This window comes from Stegastes partitus, unplaced genomic scaffold (assembly GCF_000690725.1).
Source record: "Stegastes partitus isolate 25-593 unplaced genomic scaffold, Stegastes_partitus-1.0.2 Scaffold1126, whole genome shotgun sequence".
NCBI classification, from domain to species: Eukaryota; Metazoa; Chordata; class Actinopteri; family Pomacentridae; genus Stegastes; species Stegastes partitus.
The window spans coordinates 64149-77131 of NW_007578857.1; the positions used below are offsets into that span (position 1 = coordinate 64149).

The following is a 12983-nucleotide window of genomic DNA, read 5'->3' on the forward strand; positions in this document are numbered from 1 at the left end:
TGCACAAATTGCCAGTCCTGACTTTCTTTTCAGTTGTATGGAGTATCAGAAAGCACCAGTTTGAAAAAAAAAAAAAAAGAAAACATGGTGGAATCATCAGAGCATGGTCACGTTATAAATAATTAAGCACAAGAGCTATGTTTTTAACTATCCATGTAATGGCCAGTATTATGATTTGGTTCTGATGCTTGTCTAGGTAGTAAAATATAACAATCTTGTATCGCTTATGTTAACTTGATCCTTTTGGTAGAAGCAATACAGTGTAAAAGCCATCATATTTTATCATATAAATCCATCCTTTTCTATTAAGCTATCCCACTGTGATTATGATTTATAGTATGTATAATGCTTCCAGGATATTAGTTTGTTAAATACTAACAGAACAACAGAATATACAAAGAGGGGATGCTCCCTTTAAGCCAAATTTTCCTTTAGGTATGTAGTATTCTACCATATAGTCTTTGTGTCCTTTTTCATATTCATTCTCCAGATTAAATAATATTAATTTTGAGACAGAAAAGTCCATCACATGAGCTTCCCCGGCACAATGGCTTTCTACTGTGTGTGGCAGAGCTGCTGGTGATAGAAGCTGTAGACATAGTGGCCATCTGAGTGATTACGGTAGTGGCACAGGGATAATCTGGATAAACTGAGCATGGACACTGAGGTAACACAGTGTGCCACAGCTACCCCCTCACCCTTACTGCAGTTTTTTGTAATTCACAGCGACTTCGTGTGAAATCTAAGCATTGCATAGTAGATCAAATAATAAAGAAAACATGCCTGCCTCCTCAACCGACAACCTAATCCCATATTAGGTTTCATTGGGTGTTTTTCTGGCATCCTTCCTGATTGCATGCCAATAACAAGGAGTCCAGCTTTCAGAACCACCAAAACAGGAAAACCCAGGCGATCACCTCATGTTATTTTGAGCAAGATCATTTCATGACTCTTGATGATTGTACTTAACCACAACACTACTAAAGGTTTGTGAATGCAGATAATGTAATACAACCTAGAAATAATACAAAGAACAGAACAGAAAAGCTGGAATGTAATCATCTGTGACCAGTAGATGAAAAATAAGAGATTGCATTTAAAGATAAACATATATTCAGGAGACTGCAAATTAAGCCGTATTCATTGTCCGCTTATTGTCCAATATGCCTATTCACTGAAGTAAGAGGCCATTTCTGTGGTTCAAATTATCTAAATAGGAAGGTTGCTGTTTTCAATTTGCATTTGTAAGAGGACTTTCATAGGCATTTTAGTTTGCATAACAACAAATATGCTTCTTGTAAATAACACTAAAAGGGGAATGCGTAGGAGGACAACCTGAACCCTCCAGTGCTAGACGATCTATTTATAATTCAAAATTTTATACACATGCTGCCTCATGCCTTGCTGTGTGCAAAACAAAGAGGAGGGATAGCAGACCATGTGAGAATGGAAAAAGTGTTTAATGAGGTTTGATGGTAATGCTACACATCATTAGCCATAGTGATGGTACACTATGTATTTGTACAGCAAGTGCACAATACCTTCGCCTGACCCCCTCTCACGGCGTATATTTAACAGCGCATGTGACCAGTTCACATGCCTTAAAGAGGTTCCAGGGGACAATGCAGGCAGCAACAAATGGGATCTAATAGTGAAAGGTGACAGGTGGATTGGAATCCTTTATGCTTTCAGTAAATCATACACATTTACCAAGGCTAAAAAAAACAAAACAAAAGACCTTATGCTGATCAAATGGCTGGCGCACAAACAAACATTTGCACACACTTGTATGCACAAGCGCACAAAACATAACAAAAGGGAAGGTGGATCTTTATCTGTATTAACCTGGCCTTAGCAAGACTTCATACATCTACGATACAATGAATGTGGATTCTTTAAAATAAAAATGTGCAAGCACCTATTTCATTGCATATAAGGCAAATAACAATAGATTTGTTTTGTTGTGGGAGCGGCAGCCGGGCTGGAGATGTCGTGCAGAGCTCATCTGAGAGCCTTGTTAGGCCGACGCCGCCGTGGGCACAGATGAGCTCACAGGATCAATACAGGATAACTGCTCCACAAATCCAAACTCTGACTTTGCATTATATTGTGCCAGTCCCTCTACAAGCAAGACAGATAGAGAACATTTACTTCCCCGTGTTAGTGTGTTACATATTAGAGGGTGTAAATGGGCAGAGAAATTCACACACATGCAACTGTGTAGAGAAAAAATAGTGGACTTGTTGTCGAAGCATGAATTCAGCCCTATTTCTGCTCTAATCCAACGTACAACCAAATATAAATTAAACATAAGCATCAATAATTGAGAAATCTTTTTTTTTTTCCTCTTTTGTCTTATGGCATCATAATCACTTTTTAATCAACTGCTCCTTACAGTAATCTCCCACAGATGTTAGCCTTTTCCCCAGACAAAAGGGAGCATCCATGACCTCAATCTGGTTGAACAAAACACATACACAAATGTCACACACATGCATACACACAAACATTCAAAGATGGCTCATAAATAATAGCAGAACAAACAACTGAGTTAAGTTGTTGTCCCTCCCATGCATGGACTACATGAGTGCTGCAAGTGTATATAGATTTGGTTACAGTATTTTATTTACCAACAGCAGGTTTTCCCTTTCAAGCACCTCAGCCTGCTTTTATTCACTATCTATCCCTGCTTTTATTTGTCTGTGAGCTATTCTTTGGCCTTCCAATCTGCTTCCTTTGCTGTAAGCCTCTAATAGGCTTGAGCATAGCAGTGGCAGCAGCAGTTACCTCTCATCATGCTCAATTAAAACCCAAGTGTCTCTATGAAGACCCCACTGCAAACCTGTTTTTAGTCGCATTGTTAAAGTGGTGTTTCTAAAAAAGCAGTCAGTGAACCTATATCTACATTCGGCCACACCTGTCTCTCTCACATTAAAACAACAAACAGAACACATCACCCATGATTAGGTTCTTTGTCTGTGACCTTATGGGACTCTGGCCATTTGTTTGAAATTGCCATGGTGATGTCTATATTATCTATGTTTTCTTCCTCTCGAACCTCACACTATTCACAAACAATCCTCCAAATGCTGCAGAGTAATTCGAGCAAGTTTCATTTGAGTAAATTACAACTTAGTTGACAGTTCAGCAGAGCCAGTTTTATTGCCTGATTTTATCACTGATGTACTGCTTTTGCCTTATATGTACACGACCCAATGATTCACAAGAAACTTCAATACTGAAATGAGAAAGATATATCTGACGTAACATACATACACAATACCATTATCAATCAGACAGGAGTACTGTGTTCATTTTCCGTTTGTAAAATGCTCTGTTTGGCACACATTTAGCATAATTGGATTTCCTGTAAACGTTGGGCACAAGAGAATTTGAGCGTGGTCATCAATTAAACCAGACCATTGAAACAGCCATTGTATAGAAATAATGATCAGGCATAAACCTCATTAGTTAGTTAGTTCATGTAAGCATCTTGGAGTTGCTTTTAAATCAGAGGAATTTGAAAAAAGAAAGTGTGCTAAATTGTTATTCTCGCCATTGTATAGAAAACTGACGAACAAAACAAATAGGCATAAGGCAGCATAGTGAGAACTGTTATTACTTGTGATTTTCTATCCTGTCTGCTGGTGGCAGGTGTGGTGCCACCAACCTACATTTTCAGGACGGACACCTCAATTGTACACTGAAACTTTCAAACTGACAAATTAAGAACAGAACGAAACTGAGAGATGAAATAAAGCAGTGGGTTCCCCCATGTTACTGTTGCTGAGTCTTCTGTATCTGAACCATCAGGATAGAACAAATTGACAGAAACCTTTTCATTCTGGCAAACACCGTGAAAGCTATTTAAAAGAATCTGGCAAACCCTCCTGTACACTATACACACCAGCAAAGCAAAAGACAGAGGCACTGACCACGACTTCTTGGAGATTGTATCTTCACTGTTTACAGTTGATATACACAACAGCATGTTAAGTAGAGGCTTTTTACAGCCTGGATTTCTTATTCATTTGCTTCTATTACACCTGCGGTGGCAGATGCATCCTCAGGTTACGCTGCATATCAGGACTGACATCCCGTGAGAGACGAGTGTTGGGGTGTGAACATGAGCCAATGAGGCTGAGAAGGGCAGGATGACGTTCTATTATACTGTCTCTTATAGTGAGGCCATTTGTGCTTTCACCAAGTTCAAATGGCCAAATAAGTCAGCACAAAATCTGGACTGTGGCACAGTTTGTGAAGGTTAAACCCTAAATACCTCATCTCTGTGCATCAAAGTTACAAATTCAGAAGTGTATATTTTCCTGCAATAAAATGGCTTCAATGTATCTCAACACCTTTGCTTCCTGTACAATGTGAAGCTCTACAAAGTCTTTACCTCTCTCCTCATTCACCGCTCCCAACTTACTGCAGCTGGAGCACACCAGCTCACCTTGAATTCTGATCAAACATTGTAAAACTACTCAGTGCTACACATTGGCAAACTGTAATACTGAAACAATTCAGCCACAGACATTCAAACCCCGAAACTGGAATTCCAAAGAAGAATAATGCTACGAAAAGCCTAATGCTGCAAGTTGACAGCATTGCTTGCTCAGGTTTGTTGTATGAATCTTCGGACATCTTTGTAGTCTCCAGCTTCAAGGTGGAAATGCTTAACCATTGCACTGACTCTTTATATTATATTCATGATATTGTAACAAACAAAAAACCCACACAGATATGGTATGGCAAAAAAAAAACAAAAAAAAAAACTTTTTACCCAAAGGAAAAAAAGAATCAATGAAACACTAAAACCAAAGATGACGACAAACCACAAGATGAATAATGTTTACAAAGCACTGCTAACACTGTAAAGCTGCAAAGGAAGCAACTTGTCTTTAGGGTGTTTACATCATGAATAACATAAAGAAGCATTCAAACACTGTGTATCCGCAACACATTGATCTGGTCAACGATCAAATACAAGCTGTACTGTATGTGTTGTGTACTTGTGACTTCTTAACAGACGGTCATATCTGTGCTTAAAATAGCAATGCTGCGTACCTCTTTACATCTTAGAATGTAAGGGAGTTTGCAGTGTTATGCCAAAGTAACGTTGGCATAAACAGCATCGCATTCCTTACTCAATGTCCAGTTTATATTGGTTCACAGAGAGCAGTTAAGGACAAGTACATCGTGTTTTTTTTTTTGTTCTTATCACTAAACCTGAGGCTTTGCAGCATTGAGATGTACTGTGTGGTACAAGCCAGATTAGCTAATTCATTGTGTCAGTATTTATTGTAAATGCTCCCCTTTAACTGACACATACTAATGACCATGTGTTCCCTGATCCCTCTATGGGCGATCAGCTCCACGGCCCTCAGAAGTAGGCCAGCAGGTCGGCAATATGAGGTCACGACCCTCAGTGGGAACAGTGTTGGTGTGAGAAGCAAAAACAAATTGCAAACAGAGATTTGGCAAAAACTTTTGTGCTAAAGTGTAAACGTGCCATGGATATATGCACAATCCTGCGCACACAACCACATTTTTCATTCTCTACCATGTTCCAGGATTAAAGTAAAGACGTTCCTACTTTTGCACTACGGTGACAGTCTGACATATAGTTAACTTGCACTGCAGAGCAACTTCGGCTTTCATTATGACATGACAGTTGAACTTCTTTACTATTTTTGTTTTGTACTTGACAAAAAAACATCCCTCCCTCTTTTATATTCAAGACTTCACATGACACAGTTTTCTTCAGGGCATAGATGAAGCATTTCGTTCTCATAATTCATGCGATATCAAGCATGACTCAGGGCTCAAGGCATTAATAAAACACAAAAGAGGTTGTGCTGTGTAACTTTCAAAAACCACAATTAAAAAAGTCTCAGTCAAAGATCGTTAACTTACGAAATGACAAATCCCACATTGTACAATAAGTTGTTCTTTCGCTAAATTCCAATTTAGCAAAAACAAATCAACTTACACGTGGCAGCAGCAGCAGCCTGAGAAGACTTTGCAGTTTTGCATATGATCATATTCCTGAGCTTTGAGACACAAACACATCTGTGTGCTGTTGGTTTACTGAGCTACGTGGAGTAATTCGGGGGTTAAGAATCTTGTCGAAAGAGCAGCACACTGATGCTAGTTTTGGATGGAGAAAAACTACAACTCTTTCTCACTCAGATTCCCCGACTGCTCCAGGGATTCTTAAAAAAGGCAACATGGCAGTCGCTCACAAGCTGGCTTTACCCAACTTGGAGCTACCCACCCTCAGTTGGGTGTGTTCCTAATGAAGTTTATGTACTTAGGTCAAACACAGGGTGGCATTGTTAAAGACTTGAAACATCATCTAAATAACAAAGTCAGCTTTTAAATCAAGTTTTTGTAAGGGAGTGGGATGAAAATCCTTTATATTTCTGAACCTTAGCATTTGTAATCATGTATGTTTCTGAATTAATTGTAAAGTAGGCTCTAGACATAAAAGCGAGTCTTACAGTTCAGGCCTGAGGCATGGATGCCGCAGCAGTAAATTGCAATTGAATTTTGCTCCCATCATTTTGGCCCGCAGAGTGGCATTGTGTAAACATGAGAAAATGATTAATCCAGACCACGTAAATCTATTCTGACTCTATTCTGGGCTGACCTCTGCCCAACATCCCCTTACACAATGTAAAATTGGAGAAAAAAAAAAAAGAAAAAAGGGAAGCACCCTCAGCGACAATCATTGGAATTGAAACATACACTTTCCTCTCTTGATTTGTGACTTTCTTCAGATGGCTCAGACTATTCTTGTTGTGTCGCTGAGATAATAACCCACAGCCTTATCATGCTTCTCTGTGTCTAGGAGGGCTGCCTGTCATTCCCCTCCCATTTACTCACTGCACCGAACAGAAGAGAAGTCATTGAAAGTCCGGCAAAGAGATATGTAAAAGGAGAATAAAGGATAATGGCGAAGATAAAGGGAGGCAAATCCTGCCAATTTATTAGCTGATGAAAATCAAATACGAGTCTTGTGTGGAGCGGGCAGCGATCATGGGATAGGATACACACTGTGGATGCCAACAATCAGCAACGCTATTCGACAGATGGATCAGAGCCCTCCTAGCCTAGACCAGGCTAAAAGCTCATGGTCACGTGACCAATGGATTAGCGTTAGCCCAACTGAAAGGGGGAGGAGGTTAGCTTGCATGTCACCACATGCTTCCTGATCACTTCCCTTTCAATGTGTTTCCCTTTCTCTTTCGTTGTGAACCTCCCCTCCTCTCCGTTTGTCCATAAATGTTTACATTGCATTATTCATGTATGTTGGATCATTTGCACTAGAAAGTTTTGCCAGACAACTGGACCACAAGCAAAGAACACTCTCATTCTCCCCCCATTTAAATCTTTCACCTGTCCATCCTCACCTCCTCTGTTTACAGTGGCGAGAAGCCCCGTGCTAAGCATAGTCATTACTGCATAAGTGATTCTGACACTTCACCTTTGACTCATAGCTCAGTCAGATTAAAACCACTGCTCTAATCTGCTCACTTCCAGCTACTCATGATGTCAGTGCTGAGAACAAGTCTCCTGCGCTGTCCTTCCGAACTAACGTCTCTACTTACAGCACTCAAATGTTCTCATCAGCCTTCCCAGGCTCACTGAAGCCTACTCTAGTCTGGCAGCGGCGACTGAAAGAGTGAGAAACGCAGACAAGCTTAAGGACATGCCATGCTTCGAGCACATGGCACAGAGGGACTTGGAGAATAAAACATTGGGTTCCCCTGTCTCTCCTGCTGCCACTCCTCCTGCATCTGGGTCTCCCCATCAGGGACACAGTGTGCCAGCCAGTTCATGCCTGGCTAGCATGCCATGTTTCCATGCCAACTCAAAACACCCTCCTTTTCACAGAAACCTGGGAAAACCCTCCATTCCTGTGCACCATGCGCACCGGCCACAGTGGGGGCATGCAGGGTAACATGGCATTTGCCAACAGGGTTAAATGCTAAAAAACACTGATCATTACATGCTGCAGATTACAGCTTGAGTGATGCGCTTCAAGTGAGAGAAATGACCCACACCACATGAACTGACAAGAAAGAGTGTGGAGTAACACACAAAGCATCTGAAATGTCAGCGTATAAAATGTCAGAACAAAGAAAAAAAAAAAAGGAAGAAAGAAAAATTCCTGCTCTCAGCTTCTCGGAACCTGAGGTGATGTCTCGAAATTACTCTGTCCAAAAGCCCTACGTGCTTAAGAAACGGCAGCTGGACTAGAACCAAAAAGAAGTCCAGTTGCCTTCTTAGAATTACCATGAGCTGGATGACTGAAAATCTAAAACTCATTTGTCCAAAACCCCAAAGGAACTAAGAGAGAGAAATGCAGCAACTGCAAATGACAACATGATTAGTCAATTATCATAATTGTTGTTAAATTTAGAGTTATCGACTAATTTCGATACAAATGAAACACAAAGCCACAGCCAAATTGTAGGGTGTCATAAACCGACAGCTCCCACTGCTGTGTTGAGGGGAAAGAACTCAGGGAGCAGTCATAACAGAGCCTTAAGTGGGGGCATTATCACAGTAGGCCGAGGGCATTATCGCAACATTTTCAATTACTCTGAGCCACAGGAGACAAAGGCGATGCCAGTTTGAGCGAAGGAGTCTAGAAGACAAACTGTACAGATGTGTCCAAAGCGAAACAACCCAAGTCTTATCAGCACAACTTCTACATTCAGCGAACGATTATCAGGAAGATACAATCGCTGCAGGTGAGCTCACCTGCACCTGACATACTGTACAGACATCAAAGCATCAGTGACATTTCAACTCCATTCAGGAGTTGCAGCTTTGACAGTCAGCTTTATTTTTGACCTTTATGAGCCTTCTTTCACACTTTTTCAGATCACATATCAACAGGTAAATGCAAGGAGACAGAGGATGCACTGCTTTACTGTAACACACAGTGAACACAGCTAAAATGAATCTGCTAAAATGACTAGACTTACTCCTGTAACACTCAAGCTCTTCAAAATTCAGCTTTAACATCAACACTAAAACCGGTACATAAACAGAACACTTAGATTCTCCCCCCAGTTGTCTTAATTTTGCTAGAAAAACATTTAATTCTTCCTCTGAGGTCATTACATAGTGGCAGTGAAGGGCTCCAGTAGGCAGTGAAGGGCAACTGTGTGACCTCTATGTGATTTTAGTAACCTTTTAATGATTTTATTTTTGGAATTCTCCCATATTTTCCATTCACAGCACAAAATACATGTTTGATCCTGTTTTCCCATGTGCAAATTAGCAAACTCTTGTACTTGAATAAACCCACAATTGGTACTAGCAAGGAAATAAATACCAAAAGCACTTTTAAGTTGCAAAAGCACCTATTCTCCAGAGGGTTGACATGTTGACATATAAACACTGTTGTACTGTACTTCAGGGACTGTGCATCAGTGGCTTTTCATGCCTTTATCTCCAAAAGCAGCCTGGACACAGCAGTCAGACAAGCACAAAGCACATGATTTCTCTCTAAACTGAGAAAATAATGACAAATACAAGCAATCCTGGTGGTTCAAAACAGCAGGACACCAGGACTGTCACACAGGCGTTGAGCTGTCAAAGTTCCGAAGGATGCCACTGACTCCTGCACACTTTGCAACGCCTTAAAGTCTGCCAAAAGTACATTTTACGATCCAGTTTCACCTCGATTAATACTTAATGCCTCGTCTGGAGGTGCGCTAGGGGGGTTTTTAGTGGAGTTATTTGCGGCTTGAACTGTAGAAAACTTGCGTCGGTGCCATGACGGCAGCGAGGATGCAACAGTCACATGTAACGCAGATCGATGGCATTATAGGAGATTACAGGAAAATACTGACAACTACGAACCGGCTGGCAGTCCGTTAGAACACAAGAGGGGGGATCCTCCGAGAGCAGACCTGCCTGTTGATTCAGCGTTAACACGGAGCTCAGCAGAGAAAACAAGACAGGAGGCTCTTTACAGGAACCAGCGTTGCATCCAAACTGCTGCTCAGCCGGAGCAGCGCAGTTTGTTTACAAAGCGCTGTCAGAAGATTTGTTTCGCAACGCGGAGCGACAAGCAGGCGAAGAGCTGCTGCTGCTGCTGCTGCTGCCGCGGAGCGACGACAACACACGGCGAAAAACTCACCTCTGTGGGGCGACTCAACTTGCTGTCCTTTTCTCATAAAATGCGGGGAGAGGCTGCAGCGACGTGAGCGACCTACGACAGGAATCTCTCCGTCAGTCAGTTCCCAACAGTTCGCCTCAGTTCACTGCTGCCTCTCTCTCTCTCTCTCTCTCTCTCTCTCTCTCTCTCTCTCTCTCTCTCTCTCTCTAACAAACCGCCCACTTCCGGAGCTTCTTGCCCGTCTGTCAGGGGTAACAGACAGCTTCTGCTGATTTCTGCCCCTGTGTTCTGACACTTTAGCAGCATGTTGGCCAACACAATTTGTTGCTTATCTGTGCAGATTGTCATTCATCCTAGTAATTAAAAAAAACTTCCCCTAAATAAGCCTCTCATGTTGGAATTAAACATCCCCAAGAACCAGAAACAACACAGACACGTCAAACATCCCCACAACATAACCTAAAGGTTCTCATAATATTTTAAAGCAAAAAATAAATAAATAATCCAACCTTTAAAGAACGTTTTAACTACATATATTCATCATGTCAAATAATGTTCCTAAAAGTGAGTTGTGGACATTCAGAGGATGTTTGCAGGATGTTGTCAGATTATGTTACACGATAACAAAAGAAGAACCAACGTTCAACATGTTGCTTCAGATGGCTGAATGTGTTTTTTAATGAAATGTTCCTGCAACTTTTAACAAAGGTAGAACATTTTGCCTGTGTTACTTTGAGAATGTTTTGAGGATGTTGTCACTACAAAACATTCCCACAATATTACATCATAACAAAGGCAGAATGTTCTAGAGGCAACGTTCAGAAAACGTTTCAAGAACGTTGCCTAACACCGTATCAGAAGTTTGTGAAAGCTTCTCAGAAAAACAAATTCTCGCTGAGGAAGCTCTTAGAAACTTTAGTTTTACTTTCCTTTGTAATAATTTATTTTACTTCATCACTCGCTAGTGGTAGACAGCTAGTGTCATCTACACAGGGCACAGCATATTGCAAAATATCTTTCTTGTTCAATAAATAAAAAATAAATAAAATAAAAAAATTCTGAGAAAGTTCTGCAAAGTTCTAGTAATGTTTTCAGCAGGCTTTTTTTTATTCCCCCTCCCCCAGTTCCCAGAATATTCTCAAAACGTTCCCTGAAGACATTGTTAGTCCATTATGTCCTCACATTCTTTAAACATTTACCAAATGTTGCACTGAGAACCTTCAAATAGAGTAACCTTGTGGTAATGTTTTACAAAAGAACATTCCATAGTGTTTTACCTTTGCAAAAATCCCCCAAATATTCACCTATTATGACAGACTGTTTCTGACAATGTTGGTTTGAGAAAGTTCCTTTTTTGTTATCATGTTAACATGTTATCCACGAAGTGTTCCCTGCAAGATGGGGGACACAAACTACGACTACTAATTATTGTTATTATAAATAAAAATGAATTAATAAATAAATACAATAATCAGAGCTATTCTGTAATAGTAATGCACAGATCTGTTGGATAAATTTGTTCTAATCTTCTGTTCATCTCTGTACCCTCAAGCTGGAGAACAGCGACGCCGTGTGGTAACAAACTGAACTTGTTTTTCAAAGAACAGCAACAAAATTGAACAATTGCCTTTTTATTCACATATATTCATGTATTATTATTTTATTAATGACCACAGAAAGCCTTCCTTCTCATTGTGTGCTTTTTAGTGTAAGAGTGATTAACTGGATCTCAAGGATAGAACATTTAATTGTTGCTTGAAATATATCTGACTTGTATTTAACATTTTTCACCTTTTATCTCAGACAGAGACAAACAGGAGGTGGCAGAGGCTAAAAATAAACCTGTCAAAATTAATTAGCCTAGAGGACATGGTGCGCCTGAGGCACATGTAGTATATATATATAAGACAGCCACGCATTGCTAAACAAAGGAGACGGAAAAGGGCAGGAACCACCTGTGAACACCTCCTGCAAAAAAAACAAAAACGCATTTCATTCTGTTTGATTGTGTCATATATTTTTCTATTTAGCCCCCCAGAGATGCATAAAGTCATCAAACTCCAACCTTTGGATCCTGTGTAGTGCTGGAAAAAAGATTAAAAATAGTGAATTACAACTCAAAACCCTGGGATTATTGCTTCAGAATAAAAGTCAAGAAGTATTTTGTGTAGCATATTTTTCTAAGTATTTTAGAAGAACATCTTTTAAACTAATTAAATCACAAATATGGAAAAGAGTGCTGTTAAAAACGATAATGTGAGAAAGTGCTGTGAGAGTTGTTAACTCTAAAAACATCCTTCCATTAGTTAAGTGCCATATGAGTACAGCATATAGTGTTGTTTGAATCAAAAAAGGGAACAAGCAGTCTGTCAGATGGATGTACTCGTCCTAAATTTGGTTTGATGGTTGCTGCTGACTGTAACTAATCTGAAAAATCCCCTGTCGAGCTGCAGAACTCAATGACTTCACATCCTCACAACCGTGTCAAAAACCTATCAGTTATAGTTGCAGGCTCACACCGCAGCTTCATTGATTCTCAGGACTGATTGGCTGAGCGACAGAACCAAAGGGTGACAGTTGCTTCCTCAGACAGCTGAGTCAGCAGCTGCTGACGGTAATAGCTGCACATCTCCACGCCCCCTCATCTCCTCAAACCACTCTGCGTTCATTTCCTATCCCCGAGACAAACCAGATGTACACGAGACAGAGAGCTAGTGAGCGCTATAGAGGAAGGTAGAGGCTCAGTGATGCAGAAAGTGCCTCCTCTATCTGTTTGCTGTTTTATCTCTGCTGTCACATACTCTCTGGACTCATGGGAATCCCATCAGTCATGCTGCTGCTG

General features: G+C 40.5%; 1 protein-coding gene across 2 annotated transcripts in view; it reads right to left on the reverse strand.

Moving 5' to 3' along the window:
- Positions 1 to 10303, reverse strand: part of LOC103368144 (signal transducer and activator of transcription 5B-like) — a 51436-nt gene extending 41133 nt beyond the window's left edge. For both annotated transcript variants that reach the window (XM_008296405.1, XM_008296406.1), the window contains exon 1: positions 10163 to 10303. The gene's annotated coding sequence lies outside the window, so the exon portion shown is untranslated. The remainder of the gene's footprint in view (positions 1 to 10162) is intronic.
- Between the last annotated feature and the right edge of the window lie 2680 nt (positions 10304 to 12983).